This window comes from Tubulanus polymorphus, chromosome 3 (genome assembly GCF_964204645.1).
Source record: "Tubulanus polymorphus chromosome 3, tnTubPoly1.2, whole genome shotgun sequence".
In the NCBI taxonomy this organism is placed as follows: Eukaryota; Metazoa; Nemertea; class Palaeonemertea; order Tubulaniformes; family Tubulanidae; genus Tubulanus; species Tubulanus polymorphus.
Genome location: NC_134027.1, coordinates 21115079 through 21128841, shown reverse-complemented (window position 1 = coordinate 21128841; position 13763 = coordinate 21115079). Strand labels below are relative to the sequence as shown.

Sequence of the window (13763 nt, the reverse complement as noted above, 5' to 3'; positions counted from 1 at the left end):
TTTTAACTTAAATTTTAACTTAAGCCATTTGTTTTCATAATGTAGGTAATCTTTCCATCCGACAGGAACAGCGATTTTCGTTCAATTCATCGAAAGATTATTGGTTTATTTTGCTTTATTCTGATTTTTGCTGAATTTTTCACGGTAGTTCGATATTGATAGGGCCCCAAAGCCAGCAAATCCACCAAATATCAAAATATTATTCCATAGCAGCTGGAAATGTCAGTCAAGTTAAATTATGACTTTAATTCAAACAGAATGGACACCCAAACAATTGCGCAACAAAATGAGCAAAGACTAAATCCTAAAATCCAACTCATTGATACAACCTAAATCTAAATATTTATAGGCTTTATTCTTGGCTTTATCGGAAAAATGGGTCATTGAATAATATTACAACATACCCCGACTTATGCAGGCTTGTATTATGAGATGTTACAATTGTAAATATGCAGAAATAATGAATTTTTACATGTATACTAGTCGTATAGTTACAAATATATATGAAATATCTATGTAAACACTTCACACCTAACACTCAAAAATGAATCAACTCAGCAATATTTTCCATAAGATAATAGGCAAATTACAGTGGCCTTCAATGAGCAAGAAAACTAAGATATCATAACAAGGAGCTTCCGCTAGGGCCAATGAATTGTCATTAAGACCCACGCACAAAACCCCTATCCTTCTGGTACAATTAACATATGCCAACTTATCATGGACATCAATATCACCTTGCTATTTCTGATCGATTGATGGAATACGCTCTAGCATCGGTTCATGAACATTCTAACTGGAAATACACGGTTCAGATCTGCCACCTAGCCTATACCGGGTCGTTGACCCCTGGACGTTCATACATATTTCTCTTGAATAAGTTGGCTGCAGGTATGTTACCCATCGAATGCAGCACATTGGTGATACAGCGCCAACATATATAACGAATTACACAAACAGATGATGAACCGCAATACCAGTCTGATTCAGGGAGGGCTACACCCCGAAAACAGGCACCCCGCGCACATCATACAAATAAAAGGGCACCCCGAAAGCTCATCACAAAACATTAACTCATTTTTGGAGATACAGAGGACAAGCTTATGAAATTTAACTCTTTCAGGTATCAGTTGATATTTCCTTTTTTCCGCGAAATTTCAGGGCAACTCCACATTTTTAAGGGGGTAAGCGTCCCCGGCATCCTCCCCTGGGTTAACCGCTGAATCGTGCGGTCAATGTGTAGGTCTGAAGATGGCACCAGTAACATGTTGATATCACTTCAGTTCTGCTTATCTCAGTAAACTGTTAATTCAGTGGTTTTATAAGAAAAAAGTTTTTATCCAATTCCATAACCACCTAATTGGGTAACAAAAATATCCTGGCCCCAACCGATTTAGGCATAGTTTTCTGTACACAACTACAAGCATTTCTAATTGCCTATTTCTCAAAACGTTGAAAGAGTATTTTAAAGGAGTTTTGGGCATTTTTCTCAAAATGAAAGGAGTTTTAACCCTTTCAGTGCGTCTACACCGCAGTGCTGTGTACAAATCAGTGATGGATTTTGCTAGTACACCGCACTGCAGTGTATTGATTTAATTAGTAATTACTAATTTTCTCTATTGAAAAATGGCAGCACCTGTCAAACAGTGAAATACTATTGAGTAACTAACGATACACTGCACCGCGGTGTAGATGCACTATAGTGGTATTCCCGTTATTCAAAACACTAGGGTGGAATTTTTTAGAATTTTCAAATTAGCTTCAGCACTATAGGGTATTAATTAGCCAGCACTGAAAGGGTTAAGTAACTTTAAAAGCGCGAAAAGGAATCAATGAGTCATAGGGAGACTGTAAATATTGTTGAGCAATGTACAATATTTGGAGAGTGTGAAAAGGTGAAAAAATTCATAATAATAAACACGAGAAGATGAACATAAGAGCTTTCAGTGAAGTATTGGGAAGCCCTAATAAAGCCTAATGATGCCCAGAAATGTAACTTTGTTTCGTAGCAAAAGAGTGCAATTGACATGTTTGCATACTTAGTGACATCTAAGTTCAGATAATTGCTCGTTGGTGACATACATTCATGAATGGATGAATAAAGCATTTCAGACACACGTAATTCAATACAAACGTAGTGTATGAATGATTCAAATTTAACTTGACTCCGCTCGAGTAGGACCTTAGGTGGCAAAATGTGTCTGACTTGAATCGTATCATCGGAGTTGGAAATTATAGCCGCGTTCACACTAGATTCGGCGCTTACGAAGTACCGTACTTCGCTGGTGCCAAATTCACCAAAATACAGCACTTATTCAGCCAGTTACGTTCACACTACGAGTCGACAATTAAGCACTCAGTAAGCTCAGTATAGTAGTCACCCAGTGTGCCAATAGAGGGGAGTGTAATTAGTGTTCAGTGTTTTATACTACGAGGATGTAAATACGCGGCTAAAGCGCCGAATCTGCGTTCACACTACAGAAAATACGCGGTCAGCTCAGTGTCATACTGACATCACGTTTTCAGCAAAGAATCGCATTCCAGGCTTAATAAGCCGCGTATTTAAATACGGAACTGAATAAGCCGCGATTAGGCCTCGAATAATTTCCTAGCGCGAACACTTAGTACCGTACTGAAATCCTAGTGTGAACGCAGCTAATATATTTCATTAAGAGTGTCCCGAATACATTCCAACATAAACATCCCGAGTACGTTAATCTGATCTGACTGGGGGAGTCTATACTATTATTAATGAAGTTTTCAACAAAAAAAAAGAACTTAATCAACACTTACCGTTATAGAAAAATCCATAAATCCTCTTTGTTTCAGTATCTTATGCGGCGCATTCTCTAATCCGAACCAACCTGAAATTATTTACAACGCCGAAAATCCTGCGTTAGTAAAATCGCTTGAATTAGGTCGACGCGAGTATTTCGAGCAGTAGAGTAGAAATCTTTCTACGAGCTATGATTCAATATCGCGCTGGGTACGGGGTTTATTAATCCGATGCATCGTCGATGATGTGAAAACAATGAGAGTTTTAACGGGGGTTGCGCGCTCCACGAATAACCCAACCGCGCCTCCCCGATAGAACACTCTTATTAACTTCTTTAATAGACCGGAGATAGCCCCGCGGTTTATCGATTATTTCGCCCTGTGTCATCAACGTATCGTATCAGAGTTCATGGAAAGACTAGACGTACTTTAGCGCAAAAAAAGTACATCTTCATTCGACCTGCATACACAGAAAAAGACTATCAATACGGAATCATATTTGAAATGAGAAACGAAAGAAAAAAAATAACTGCCCGATCATGCCCAGCGCTGGAGGGGTTACTTTGTTTGTGCGAGTCCCTAAAATCTGATAATGCCTTTTTCTGTTCAGTATGAAATATATGTTAAGTAGGAAAGTCGTCTTCCAGGATGAATATAAATCGAATACAACGCTCTTGGATGAAAACTCTTTACGCCCCATTTTTTCTTTGGAAACGGTAGTATTTTCATTGATCCTAATCAAGATCACTTAGCCCAGCGTACACAGCAAGACATAAGCAGCCATCACTCGAGCCTTTTTGGCGCGGAACAACTGTTCGCTCACACAGGTGCCAAATGGGCCCGAGCCTGTTTGGCCCGACCAAAAACATCGGACCAAGCCCTCGCCAAATTTTTGCACAGGACAAATGATTGCCTTTGAATTGCAACTGGTACCGGAAATGACTTTGCTTTGTTTAAAAGAGCATTGTTCAGTGGCGAGTGAGTGGTTTACGTGTGAGCACTCTCTAATTAGGCACGGGCCAAATTTTGCTCGAGTCTGATCCGTGTCGTCTCAGTGTGATCGCAGCTATAAACCACAATAACACAAAAATCAGAAACATCTGACTAGGTTTACTGTATTAACATGTTTCAATACCAGGTACATATTAATTACTATCTATTTTGATTAGATGACATTTTAAGGCAAGACTGCCTCAATGTCTTGTGAAAAAATCAAATAGCCAAAAAAAAAGTTCTATCGATCAGAGCCTAACTAAATCTTTTTTATGTTAAAGTTTTGCGTAAAAAGAGTACCTTTTCGTGGAAAAGGGCAGTTGATAATAGTCAGGCAAATGGCAGTTCAGCGTTTAGCTGATTTCTAAAATCTTGTACAAACTCCAAAATGGTGGCGTCTCATCACAAATTCTCTGGGGTCAGTTGCTCAAAAGTTGGTTAAAGATAACCGCCCGTTAAATACCATAATAACAATGAAATTTCAATTGTCACCATATCAACTATCCACTGGTTAACTCTAACCAACTTTTGAGCAACCGGCCCCTGACTGACCAACTTTTGAGCAACCGGTCGCTGACCTTGGCATTGTGTTGGTAACTCAAAAAATTAGGCCAGTATATTAGTATTTTATTGATGATTAAAACAGGGTCCCAACAGATCAGTCAATCCTGATGAGTTTGCAAGGAGTTTTTAAGGGGCACTCAGGTCGCGCTTACAACTGCGACTACAACTGGAAGCGACTGATTCGAGCAAAAGTTCTGGCAACGATCGTCAGCGACTGGTTTTTTGCCAGTTGCGGCGACCTGAGCGCTTCTACAACTGACAGCGACGGGTCGGCGATGGAAAAACTGCCAGTCGCTATGAGTTGAACATGTTGAACTTTCAGCAAACGCGCCGCAGCGACTACCACTAGTTGTGCGGCGTTTTTGTAGACCTGAGCCCTTCTGCAACCAGTTTCCGATATCCAACCAAGATGACCTTCACTTTGCCGCTGTTTATGGGTTCGAGTCCTGCTTATAATGTTTATTAAAACAATTTTATTTGGGCCACTTTATGTCAATAACTGACTTTTTGTTCATTCTATAAACACTGATAAATCAAGCATGGTCTTCGAAAGCATTTTCCGTTTCTTTACAAAAATTCTTATTTTTCCTTAAATCTCAAAATTAAAGGAGTTTTGGGCATTTTGTTCAAAATAAGTTTCAAGCATGGTCTTCAAAAGCATTTTCCATCTAAGTTACAAAAATTTCTAATTTGAAAAGAATGTTGAAGGAGTTTTGAGCATTTCGTTCAAAATAAAGGAGTTTTAAGCACGATCTTCAAAAGCACTTTCTGTTTAGGAGTTTTCAAATGGACCGAGGAGTAGTAGTAGGGACCTTGTGAAAGGTATATGTTTGATCATATCAGAAAATTATCCACGTTATTACTTATTCATATAATGTTGGCGTTAATCTATCCTACCCTGGTTGTTCCATTCATAAATATGACTTATTCCCTTAAGCCGGGCGTAGGTCGGCCTTGCGACGGCTTGCGACTCATTGCGGCCGCCAGCGACAATCGCGTCGAAACAACCAACCGACCTACGCTCCATTGCGACTGCCAGCGACGCGAGTCGCATATGTTCTACTTTCTGCGATGCGACGCAACCGTCGCAACCGATCTACGCGCTCTTGCGACTGGGAGCAACGCCGCAGACAATCGCGTCGCAACCGACTTACGCCCCCACTTGTGACGCAACGCGACGACCGCATCGCGTCGCAAGGTCGACCAATGCCCGACCGCATTCAAAGGGCGAATATCAATGCGCGTTAAGGCATTTCGTCGATGGCTTAGCCGACGACGAACTGAAATTTTCATTCAGGAAAAATACTATCACCAACGTGAAACACCTTGATGTATTTTGCCATGCGCTATCATTAGCTGCGATCATATGGAGAAGATTTGGCCCGGAGAGTCGACTTTGGCCGATGCCTGATGAGAGAACGTGTTCACTGTACATAAACTTATTACTCGATAGTAAAAAAGCGAAGGGAGTTAATTTCAGAATTCGTTACAATTCACACATAACAATTTGACCCGATCAGGTCTAGTCTGACGTTTTTGTTTCGACCAAAGAGGCATGGGCCTGTTTGGCGTCCATGTGAACGGTTGGCCCAAACCAAAAGATCGAGGCTAATTAGCCCAGGTATGAGTCTCATCTCAGATAAGTGACACACGATGGTCGTCCATACAAAAACTTATTGTCATGACTTCGCCTCATCTAGCGCTCGATGGAACAGACACATTCCTTTCTATCTAGTCAACACGCAGAACAATCAACTTAGATGACTATCTACATCAACATCTACCCGAGAAAACTACAATAAACTAATGGACTATTTACACGTAGAAAACAACCGAAAAAATTTTAAAATGGGCAAAATGATCTTCAATATAGCTATTTCCAAAATTTCGATGTATTAAATTAGGCGGCCAGAAAAATTCAGCCCAATCAGTCGCTTCCCGGTTCAGACTGAATGGAAGATTGTTTGAATTTCCCAATAAATGTACTTCGATTTAAACAAAAAATTCTGTAAACTCGACCGCCGATGAACTGTACTTTGATTTCCGATTTCAAAATCAAACCCCCTGTTTCGCTCCCGGCAGGTGTGGTGGGCCTTTAAGGGACACTCAATCAAAAAATCAAACAAAATTTACCAACCAAATAAATAACGGACAATCCCTATTTTAAGATCAAATAAAAAGGAAAGAAGAAAAAAAAAGGATTGAGCGGCTAATTGGCCTAGGTATTAGACTTATCTGTCCTGGACCCAACCCTCAGATAATCAACACGCGATGGTCATCCATACAAAAACTAATTGTCATAACTTCGCCTCATCTAGGGCTCGACGGAACAGACACATTTTAGCAGCGGTAAAGCTTGGTAAATCAGATCGTCTTGATTTCATCCATCAAATTATTGTTTCTGTAAGGGTCATAAGCAGATTGATACTGCATTAGAGATTCAACAGCCTCGCATATGATAAGTCTGTTGGACCTACGAGCAATTCTCGAACGTTGGACCGAGCAAGCCTGATTTTTTATGTCAGATCGTATCCGCCCAATAAGCCGATCACGATATTTTGGGTAAAAATCTGAGGCTAGAAAATCGGCTTATTGGCCGGAAAATATGGTAGGCATGGACCAAATATCACTCGGGTCTGATCCGTGCCGATTTGGCCCGGGCCGAATTGTCTCCGTTTGAACGCGGCTACTATAACGCATTTTCATCGGAATTGAAACATTAATTCCCGGAAAAACTTTGGCTTGAAGCGAGCATCGGAGTTTAAAAAAACAGTGTTGCCAGCGCCTAGCTATAATATTTCCGGATATCAAATTAAAGATCGTTCCCCGTATCGTAATGCTGAAAAACGGCTTTCGCGGCCCGAAACGTGGCGCCAACTACATTGTTTTGTTATGCTAATGAATAGGCGATGACGTCATAGCAACGTTTCTGAACATCCGCTGAGCGGTTTTTTTCAGCATTACGGGAGCCGTATGCCGACTAAACTATCGCTCATCAATAAATAAAAACAAAACAAGTTTCGTTTATTAGACGAAGTATAATGGCAGAAAATTTCCGAGAATTTTTTTGTTGAAAGTTTCGATTTTCGTAAGTCTGGCAACACTGTAAAAAGGTTCTCCAAAGCGTTTCGATTTATGACAGTCTGATATCGATGGATAAAAAAATGCTACATGCAGTAGCAATGCAATATATTCATTAGGCCTAGGAGTTCAATGTCCCTACAGTCCTAGTTACTAGGTCATTGTGAGTCAGACTGATACTTGAGAAAAAAATTTTTGGCTCATTGGCGAAATTCTACTAGTGATAGGCAAATGATATTTTGTTTTCATATAGGCCTAGTGAATTTCCCACTCAAGTTGAAATGAAAACTGTGAAGAGCAACCTATCGTCGTTCTAAAGGGCGTTAACCCTTCATTTTCCCGATATTCCGAGGCATTTGATTTAAAAAGCCGCGACAAATGTTGCGTTCACAACCGATCTGAATAACGAGCTAAATCTAATCATCTTTTCGTACCTAATCTTTCCGTGACACGCTTCAAAGAGGTTCTTTCTACACAGAAATTTTATAGATTTAAGGAAATTTTACCTTAAAAATCATTGATTGAACCAACCCATTTTTGTTTCGGACCGGCCTGATATTCATTGATCACCCGTGCTTCGACGCGCATCATATAGGCCTATGTCCAAAATGCATTGCATGTAAGCCTACATATCAAACCACTAAACGATTTACCCGGTCATCCTTATTACCGAGACTACGTATTTTACTGAGATGAAATGAAATATAACATATTCATTTATTCCTTATCGATTTTAACACTTGAAATCATATTATATCAGTAATAAATGCCTGCTGGAGTCATATTTTACATATTTAGTCGGATATTTTTGTAGAAACATAACTTTTAACTTTACCGAGATGAGATCGTCGATCAATCAAATTCAATGAAATTTTATTGCTAAAAGAGATTACGTATTTGAAGTCAAATTTTTTTTTCCAAAATATCCGGAAAAATATGACTCTAGAAGGTATTTATTACTGATATAATATGATTTCAAATGTTAAAATCGATAAGGAATAAATAAATATGCTATATTTCATGTCATCTCGGTTGATCTCGGTAAATTATGTCATCTCGGTAATAAGGATGACCCATTAGACCTAGTGTTTATCTTAATGAAATTTTAGCAATAGCATTTCATTTGAGTGCAAAGCTATTGAAATATTCACTGACACTGACGTGAAGACTCTAATACTCAATATGTTCAAACGCTGGACCAAGTTCCATAGGAATGAGTTAGTTTACTCTGAGTATAAGTTAGTTTATTTTCAATGAGTTAACCCAGAGTCAAATCTTAATTCGTTTCTTTTTTCTCGACCTCACCATGACACCCTTCTATTATCTTCTCGGTATTCAAAATGATTTTAAAAAAACACCTCAGATAAAACTACAGTACGTTCAATCATACGTCCAGACCTCTTGTTCAACAGGACTAACCACAAAAAGCAAAGTTCGCACTGGTTTTCGTCCATGCGCAAGCACTCGCCGATGCTGATGGGCTTGGGATACGTACAGTTACTAGGGTTTTTGATAGCGTATTCATGTTTAACACTATCAAAAACCCCAGGAATAGTAGTCTATCCCAAGCCCATCGGCGAGTGCCTGTGGTCCATGTACACCTAGGCCTGGGACCTAGACGTAATTTGCACAGACTATAAAAAATTATTTTGCTCGTTTTTGCATCCCTCCACGCACCAGTATGAAGTTTATAGCTCGACCGCCTGAAACCAACCTAAAATATCGCATTGAATAGTACAATAATAGATGTACTTTCATTAAAGAATAAAACACTTTACCTTATCATCGAGTAAATGATCATCAGCACTGTGTCCGCTATAATGGACACAAGTTCATTGGGAGTACCAGTAGATGGCAGCACGTCATGGTCTCAAAAAGCGATATCATTTTTTACGCGCGGTCGGTTATCAGGCCATGTCTCGAGTGTTTCGTTCTAGATTTCAGGGGCGGATCTAGGCCCAAATTCAAGGGGTAGCACTCATTCAAGAGGGCACCTGTCCGGATTTGTATTACCACGGCGAGGCGAGCACCGAAGGTACGAAGCCACCAAGGGTTTATAGAACGTTTTAAAAATTGAAGCCCAGCTACGTATCAGAGCATCTGAGGCATCAAAATAGCAAAAAATACCCTTGTCTGAATTTTAGGCAATAACAAACCACTTTTAATATTTATTGCAATTTGAATGTGCCCCTTTTAGAATGTGATAGTTATTTAGTCATATTTTTGAGCCGAATATTTTTTTAGCCCTTTTCTGAATTTTTGATGAACGCACCCTTTTGGCAATGCAATGTGCCTTTAGGATTTTTTTGCAATTTTTTTGCAATCCCTCATTTTGGAGAATAATTCTGCCCATAACAGGATTTTTCAAACGATTTTTGGAGCCCTTTTCTGAATTTTTGGAAAATTAACGTGCCCTTTTTGACAATCTTTTTGGCAATATAACGTGCCTTTTGGCAATTGATTCAATATGATGTTCCCTTTTTGGCAATTGATTCAATAAAACGTGCCATTTTTTGCAATATAACGTGCCCTTTTTGGCAATATATATTCAAATTTATAATTCATTTCATAGGTCCGGACGTCGTATTTTTGCGGGCGCTGTAGCGGGCCGGACGGTATTTTCATGTGAATCTTTTTGAAAAGGGCACTTGACAAATTCAAGGGGTCGCACGTGCCGCAGGTGCGACCCCCTGTATCCGCCCCTGGATTTTGTACAGGGGCGGCGGATCCAAAGGGAGTGCGGGTTCGCACCTCCCTTAAAGTCTCCCAGGGAAATTAGGGAAAATTTAAAATTTAAATTTAAATTTAAAATTTATTCCACTAATTTACTACTTAAGTAATGTTGTTGACGGTATTAAATTCAACGTGATTTAAAGTTAAGGTTATCGAAAAATCATAAATAAGATCATATTCTGTGCTTTTTTCACGATGAAAGGCCCTTTTTCTTGAAATAGAACTGCCCCTCAAAAAGAGCCGCGGACCCGTATTTAAGCGGCTTTCTTTTTCGGGACGCCCTACTGGCCAAATTTGAGTAGGCCCGTTCTCCAGTAACCTGTCTGTCTCGAAGTTATATCAGCATGTACGCAGTGCACGATGGTGATCGGCCGGCAAAACGCGCTCGTACTCGTGTTACCAGTGAAAGTCAGACAAAAGTATGCAGGATCATCCGATCCAGGGATTTGATCACGCCTTTTGGGGGGTGAGGTCCTGGACAGCGTACTACTACAACGTACTATCTTTGGTGGGTGATTCGGTTTGCTGGAATTTTTTTCGACTTAAAAAAGAATCGTGAAAACAAATTTCGAAGCGATGAGAAAACCAAGTGAAGAAAATTTCCCATTAGCGGGATGAGACTTAGCTACGATTTAAACGGTTAAGTCTCACAATTCGTGCGACTGGTCCAAAATTTGTTCAAATCAGTTCAACATGCGCTAATAATCCGTCCTGAATAGATCACAATGAATATCAAGGAAATGCCGGTGTTGATCAAGCTGATCGTGGTGGTAGACCCAACGTTTGTCGATGACCCAGAATCGATTAAATGACACAACGACCAAGATATGAATCCATATCAAAGACCGACGAAATTAATTTGAAACAAATATTTGTTCTGAAGATATAACGTATGTTCCTGGTGGTATTCTAAAGTGTCTATCGGAGAGCTCGCATATCCGCCGCTTCAACGAGCAGCACATTTCATAACATTTCTGGAAGGACACAGACCCTTCCGCTTACGACGAGATCAATTCCAGATTCATTAAACGTCGGGACAACGTATTACGGTTGTTCCTATAGCGTAGTTGGTCCCAGATATTATTTAGTACTATATATTATTATTATTAATTTCAAGAACTGTTATTTATTTAGTGTGTATCTGTATGCATTTTATGTTATATCTTCTTTGTTCATTCTCGTCACATACTGGAGACAGTGAACGTTTTACTTTATTGAGCATCGATTTGATAGTGATAGTGTTTGTAACAATAGTTTGACATCTATTTCTAAGCAGTTATACTAGTAATGTCTTTGAGAATGTGTCAGACATGTTATAAACCTATCTAGCTTGTAAAGATATATATTTAAGTTTCTAGAATTATGTAGCAACCAGAGTTAGACTTTTGTCTTGGATGGATCCTTGCTATATCACTTGGAATACCCATACCTGAAAAACACCGAGATTTTGTAAGCTTTGAATTGTCTGCTGGTTGAAATAAACTACGGTTTCATCGGAGTTGGAGCTTCGGCCGTCTAATTTATCGAGTTAACAGAATCTGCGGAAAATCTACTAGTTTCCAACCGACAGGTAAAAATTCTAGTTACATAAGTCTCTCTCGTAATCCCTCATTCTGGGATCATACGATGAATTTACTGAATATCGACCTTCTTGCTTGAAAACATGACCAGAAAACCTTACTGATATCAAATTCCAATATCATGAATATCATATCTGTCCACCATTTAATATTCTGTTTTAGAGGGTCAACATCCATTTTTGCAACATTCAACTGAGCCACATATTCAAAAACATATCAAAACCTTGATTTTCTTCTAGAGTCTCCAACCAGGAGCGGTACATTCTGTTCAAACGCAAAGATAGGCTTTCAACTAGGTCACCTTAACAATCAGCACAGAAAGTCTCCTTTCTTTCAAAAAATCCTTTAGTTTCCCGATGCTACAAAACTCGTGCTCATCAAAGCACTCAAAATTCTATTTCAACCATACGAAAATAAAGGTAACGTATAACCTTAAGAAGCAATATTGATAACTAGAAACCAGTATTAAATTGTATTTTTGCCATTTCCTTTCCCAAATCTCAATGTTCAGTGAAATGGCGGTGGGCAGTGAGCGCAGACCCCTTTGGCGCGTAATCTCAAACTCTATCGATTACAGATCAGTCGTCAGGAAAGATATCTAAAAAATTCCAACGCAGGCCAAAACTGCAAATAACGCTCTTCAACCTCAGTAAAGATAGGAAATATAGCTTTAATAACCACTAAGATATTTCAAAATTAATGAAAATCGTAATTTCTTTACGCGCGATGCGGTCCTAGAAACTGGAAACTTCTTTATTCCCTTCACAATTGTCTGTATTGAAGTTGTTTTCCATTTATCTATAAATGAACGACGCTTGAATGAGTTTCTATGAAGTGAATAAACTAACTCAGTATGTAGGAGCTAGTTTTTAGGGATCAATAGTTTAATAGTTAAATATTTCTATAACATTATTATTGGTGGCTCGCACCTCAGCGGTCACATAGCTCTAACGCTGTATTAAAGCATTTCTCGCAGTTAAACCGGCCTCTTTGAGCCCTGGTCGTTGGATGTGTCGGATCGTGGAACATGCGTAGGAACATAATGTCATAATGTGTTGTAAGTTTTACCATGGGCGTCCGTAGGGGGTGGGGGATGGAGGGACTGTCGGTAGTTCGAACGAACCCCCTTTTTCGAATTTTCAAACGTCGACGAACGTCGGAACTTGTCTGTATTTGCTAAATTAGCAAAATAAAATCGATACATGCCAAGTAAACGGGAACCAGTCTACCTATCAGCCTCAGATTGCACCAGAACGCGCCTATTTTCACGCAATTCTCAAAGATTTTCTGGGGGAGGACCCCAAGACATGCCTTAAAACGAACTCCCCACAAACAATCCTGGGTACGCCCATGCTTACCGTATTTTGTCACGAATTTATACATAGCTAGTGCAACTTAGAAACGTAGCATTTTACATGTTTATGGCATCTTTATAGTTATTTAGTACATAGCGATAGTGTTATTATTGCATATCATTCAATTTGGGGACTTAGCCGTCAATACTGTGTTCTCGTCCGATCTATGTTCGTCGTCTTCTAGTACAACTTTTAGATGTTTCTTTGTACTTGTGTATTCCAGAAACCGCCTTCCGTCGTTCGTCGTCGTCGTTGAACGTTATCGAGGGAAATAAACTATTAAATTATCATACAACAAGAAGCGTTAGTCACATATGTTCGTGGATTGTCATCGCCCCCATACCCAATTCGAATTGAGGATCCCCCATTGTTTAACACAAAAGCAAGATGACGTCGATAGGGGATGGCAATCCAACCGAAGACGAACTAGCTGAATTAACCTCGCAAAAGAGAAGTCGTGCTGGTTACAAGGCGACCTTGACGAGGAATAGAAGAGAGATTCGAGAATTGATGTCCAGCGAATCAAACGTTGACGAAGTAGAAACTCGGCTGAACGACATCAAGACATGTTGGAAAAAACTTAGAAAAAAGTTACGCTGTGTACATCGCATAGCTAAAGACCGACGAAGACAAGGACCTGACCGAAACATACTACGAGAAGAAAGAGGAAGCTTATTCGGTA

The 13763-nt window shown here is 39.6% G+C and overlaps 1 protein-coding gene across 1 annotated transcript in view; it reads right to left on the bottom strand.

The window, feature by feature from the left end:
- The window catches only part of LOC141901454 (vitamin D3 receptor-like), a 39233-nt gene extending 29971 nt beyond the window's left edge, over nt 1-9262 (bottom strand). Inside the window, exons 1-2 of the mRNA XM_074788691.1 lie at nt 9192-9262; nt 2794-2864 (exon numbers count right to left, since the gene is read on the bottom strand). The gene's annotated coding sequence lies outside the window, so the exon portion shown is untranslated. The remainder of the gene's footprint in view (nt 1-2793; nt 2865-9191) is intronic.
- Between the last annotated feature and the right edge of the window lie 4501 nt (nt 9263-13763).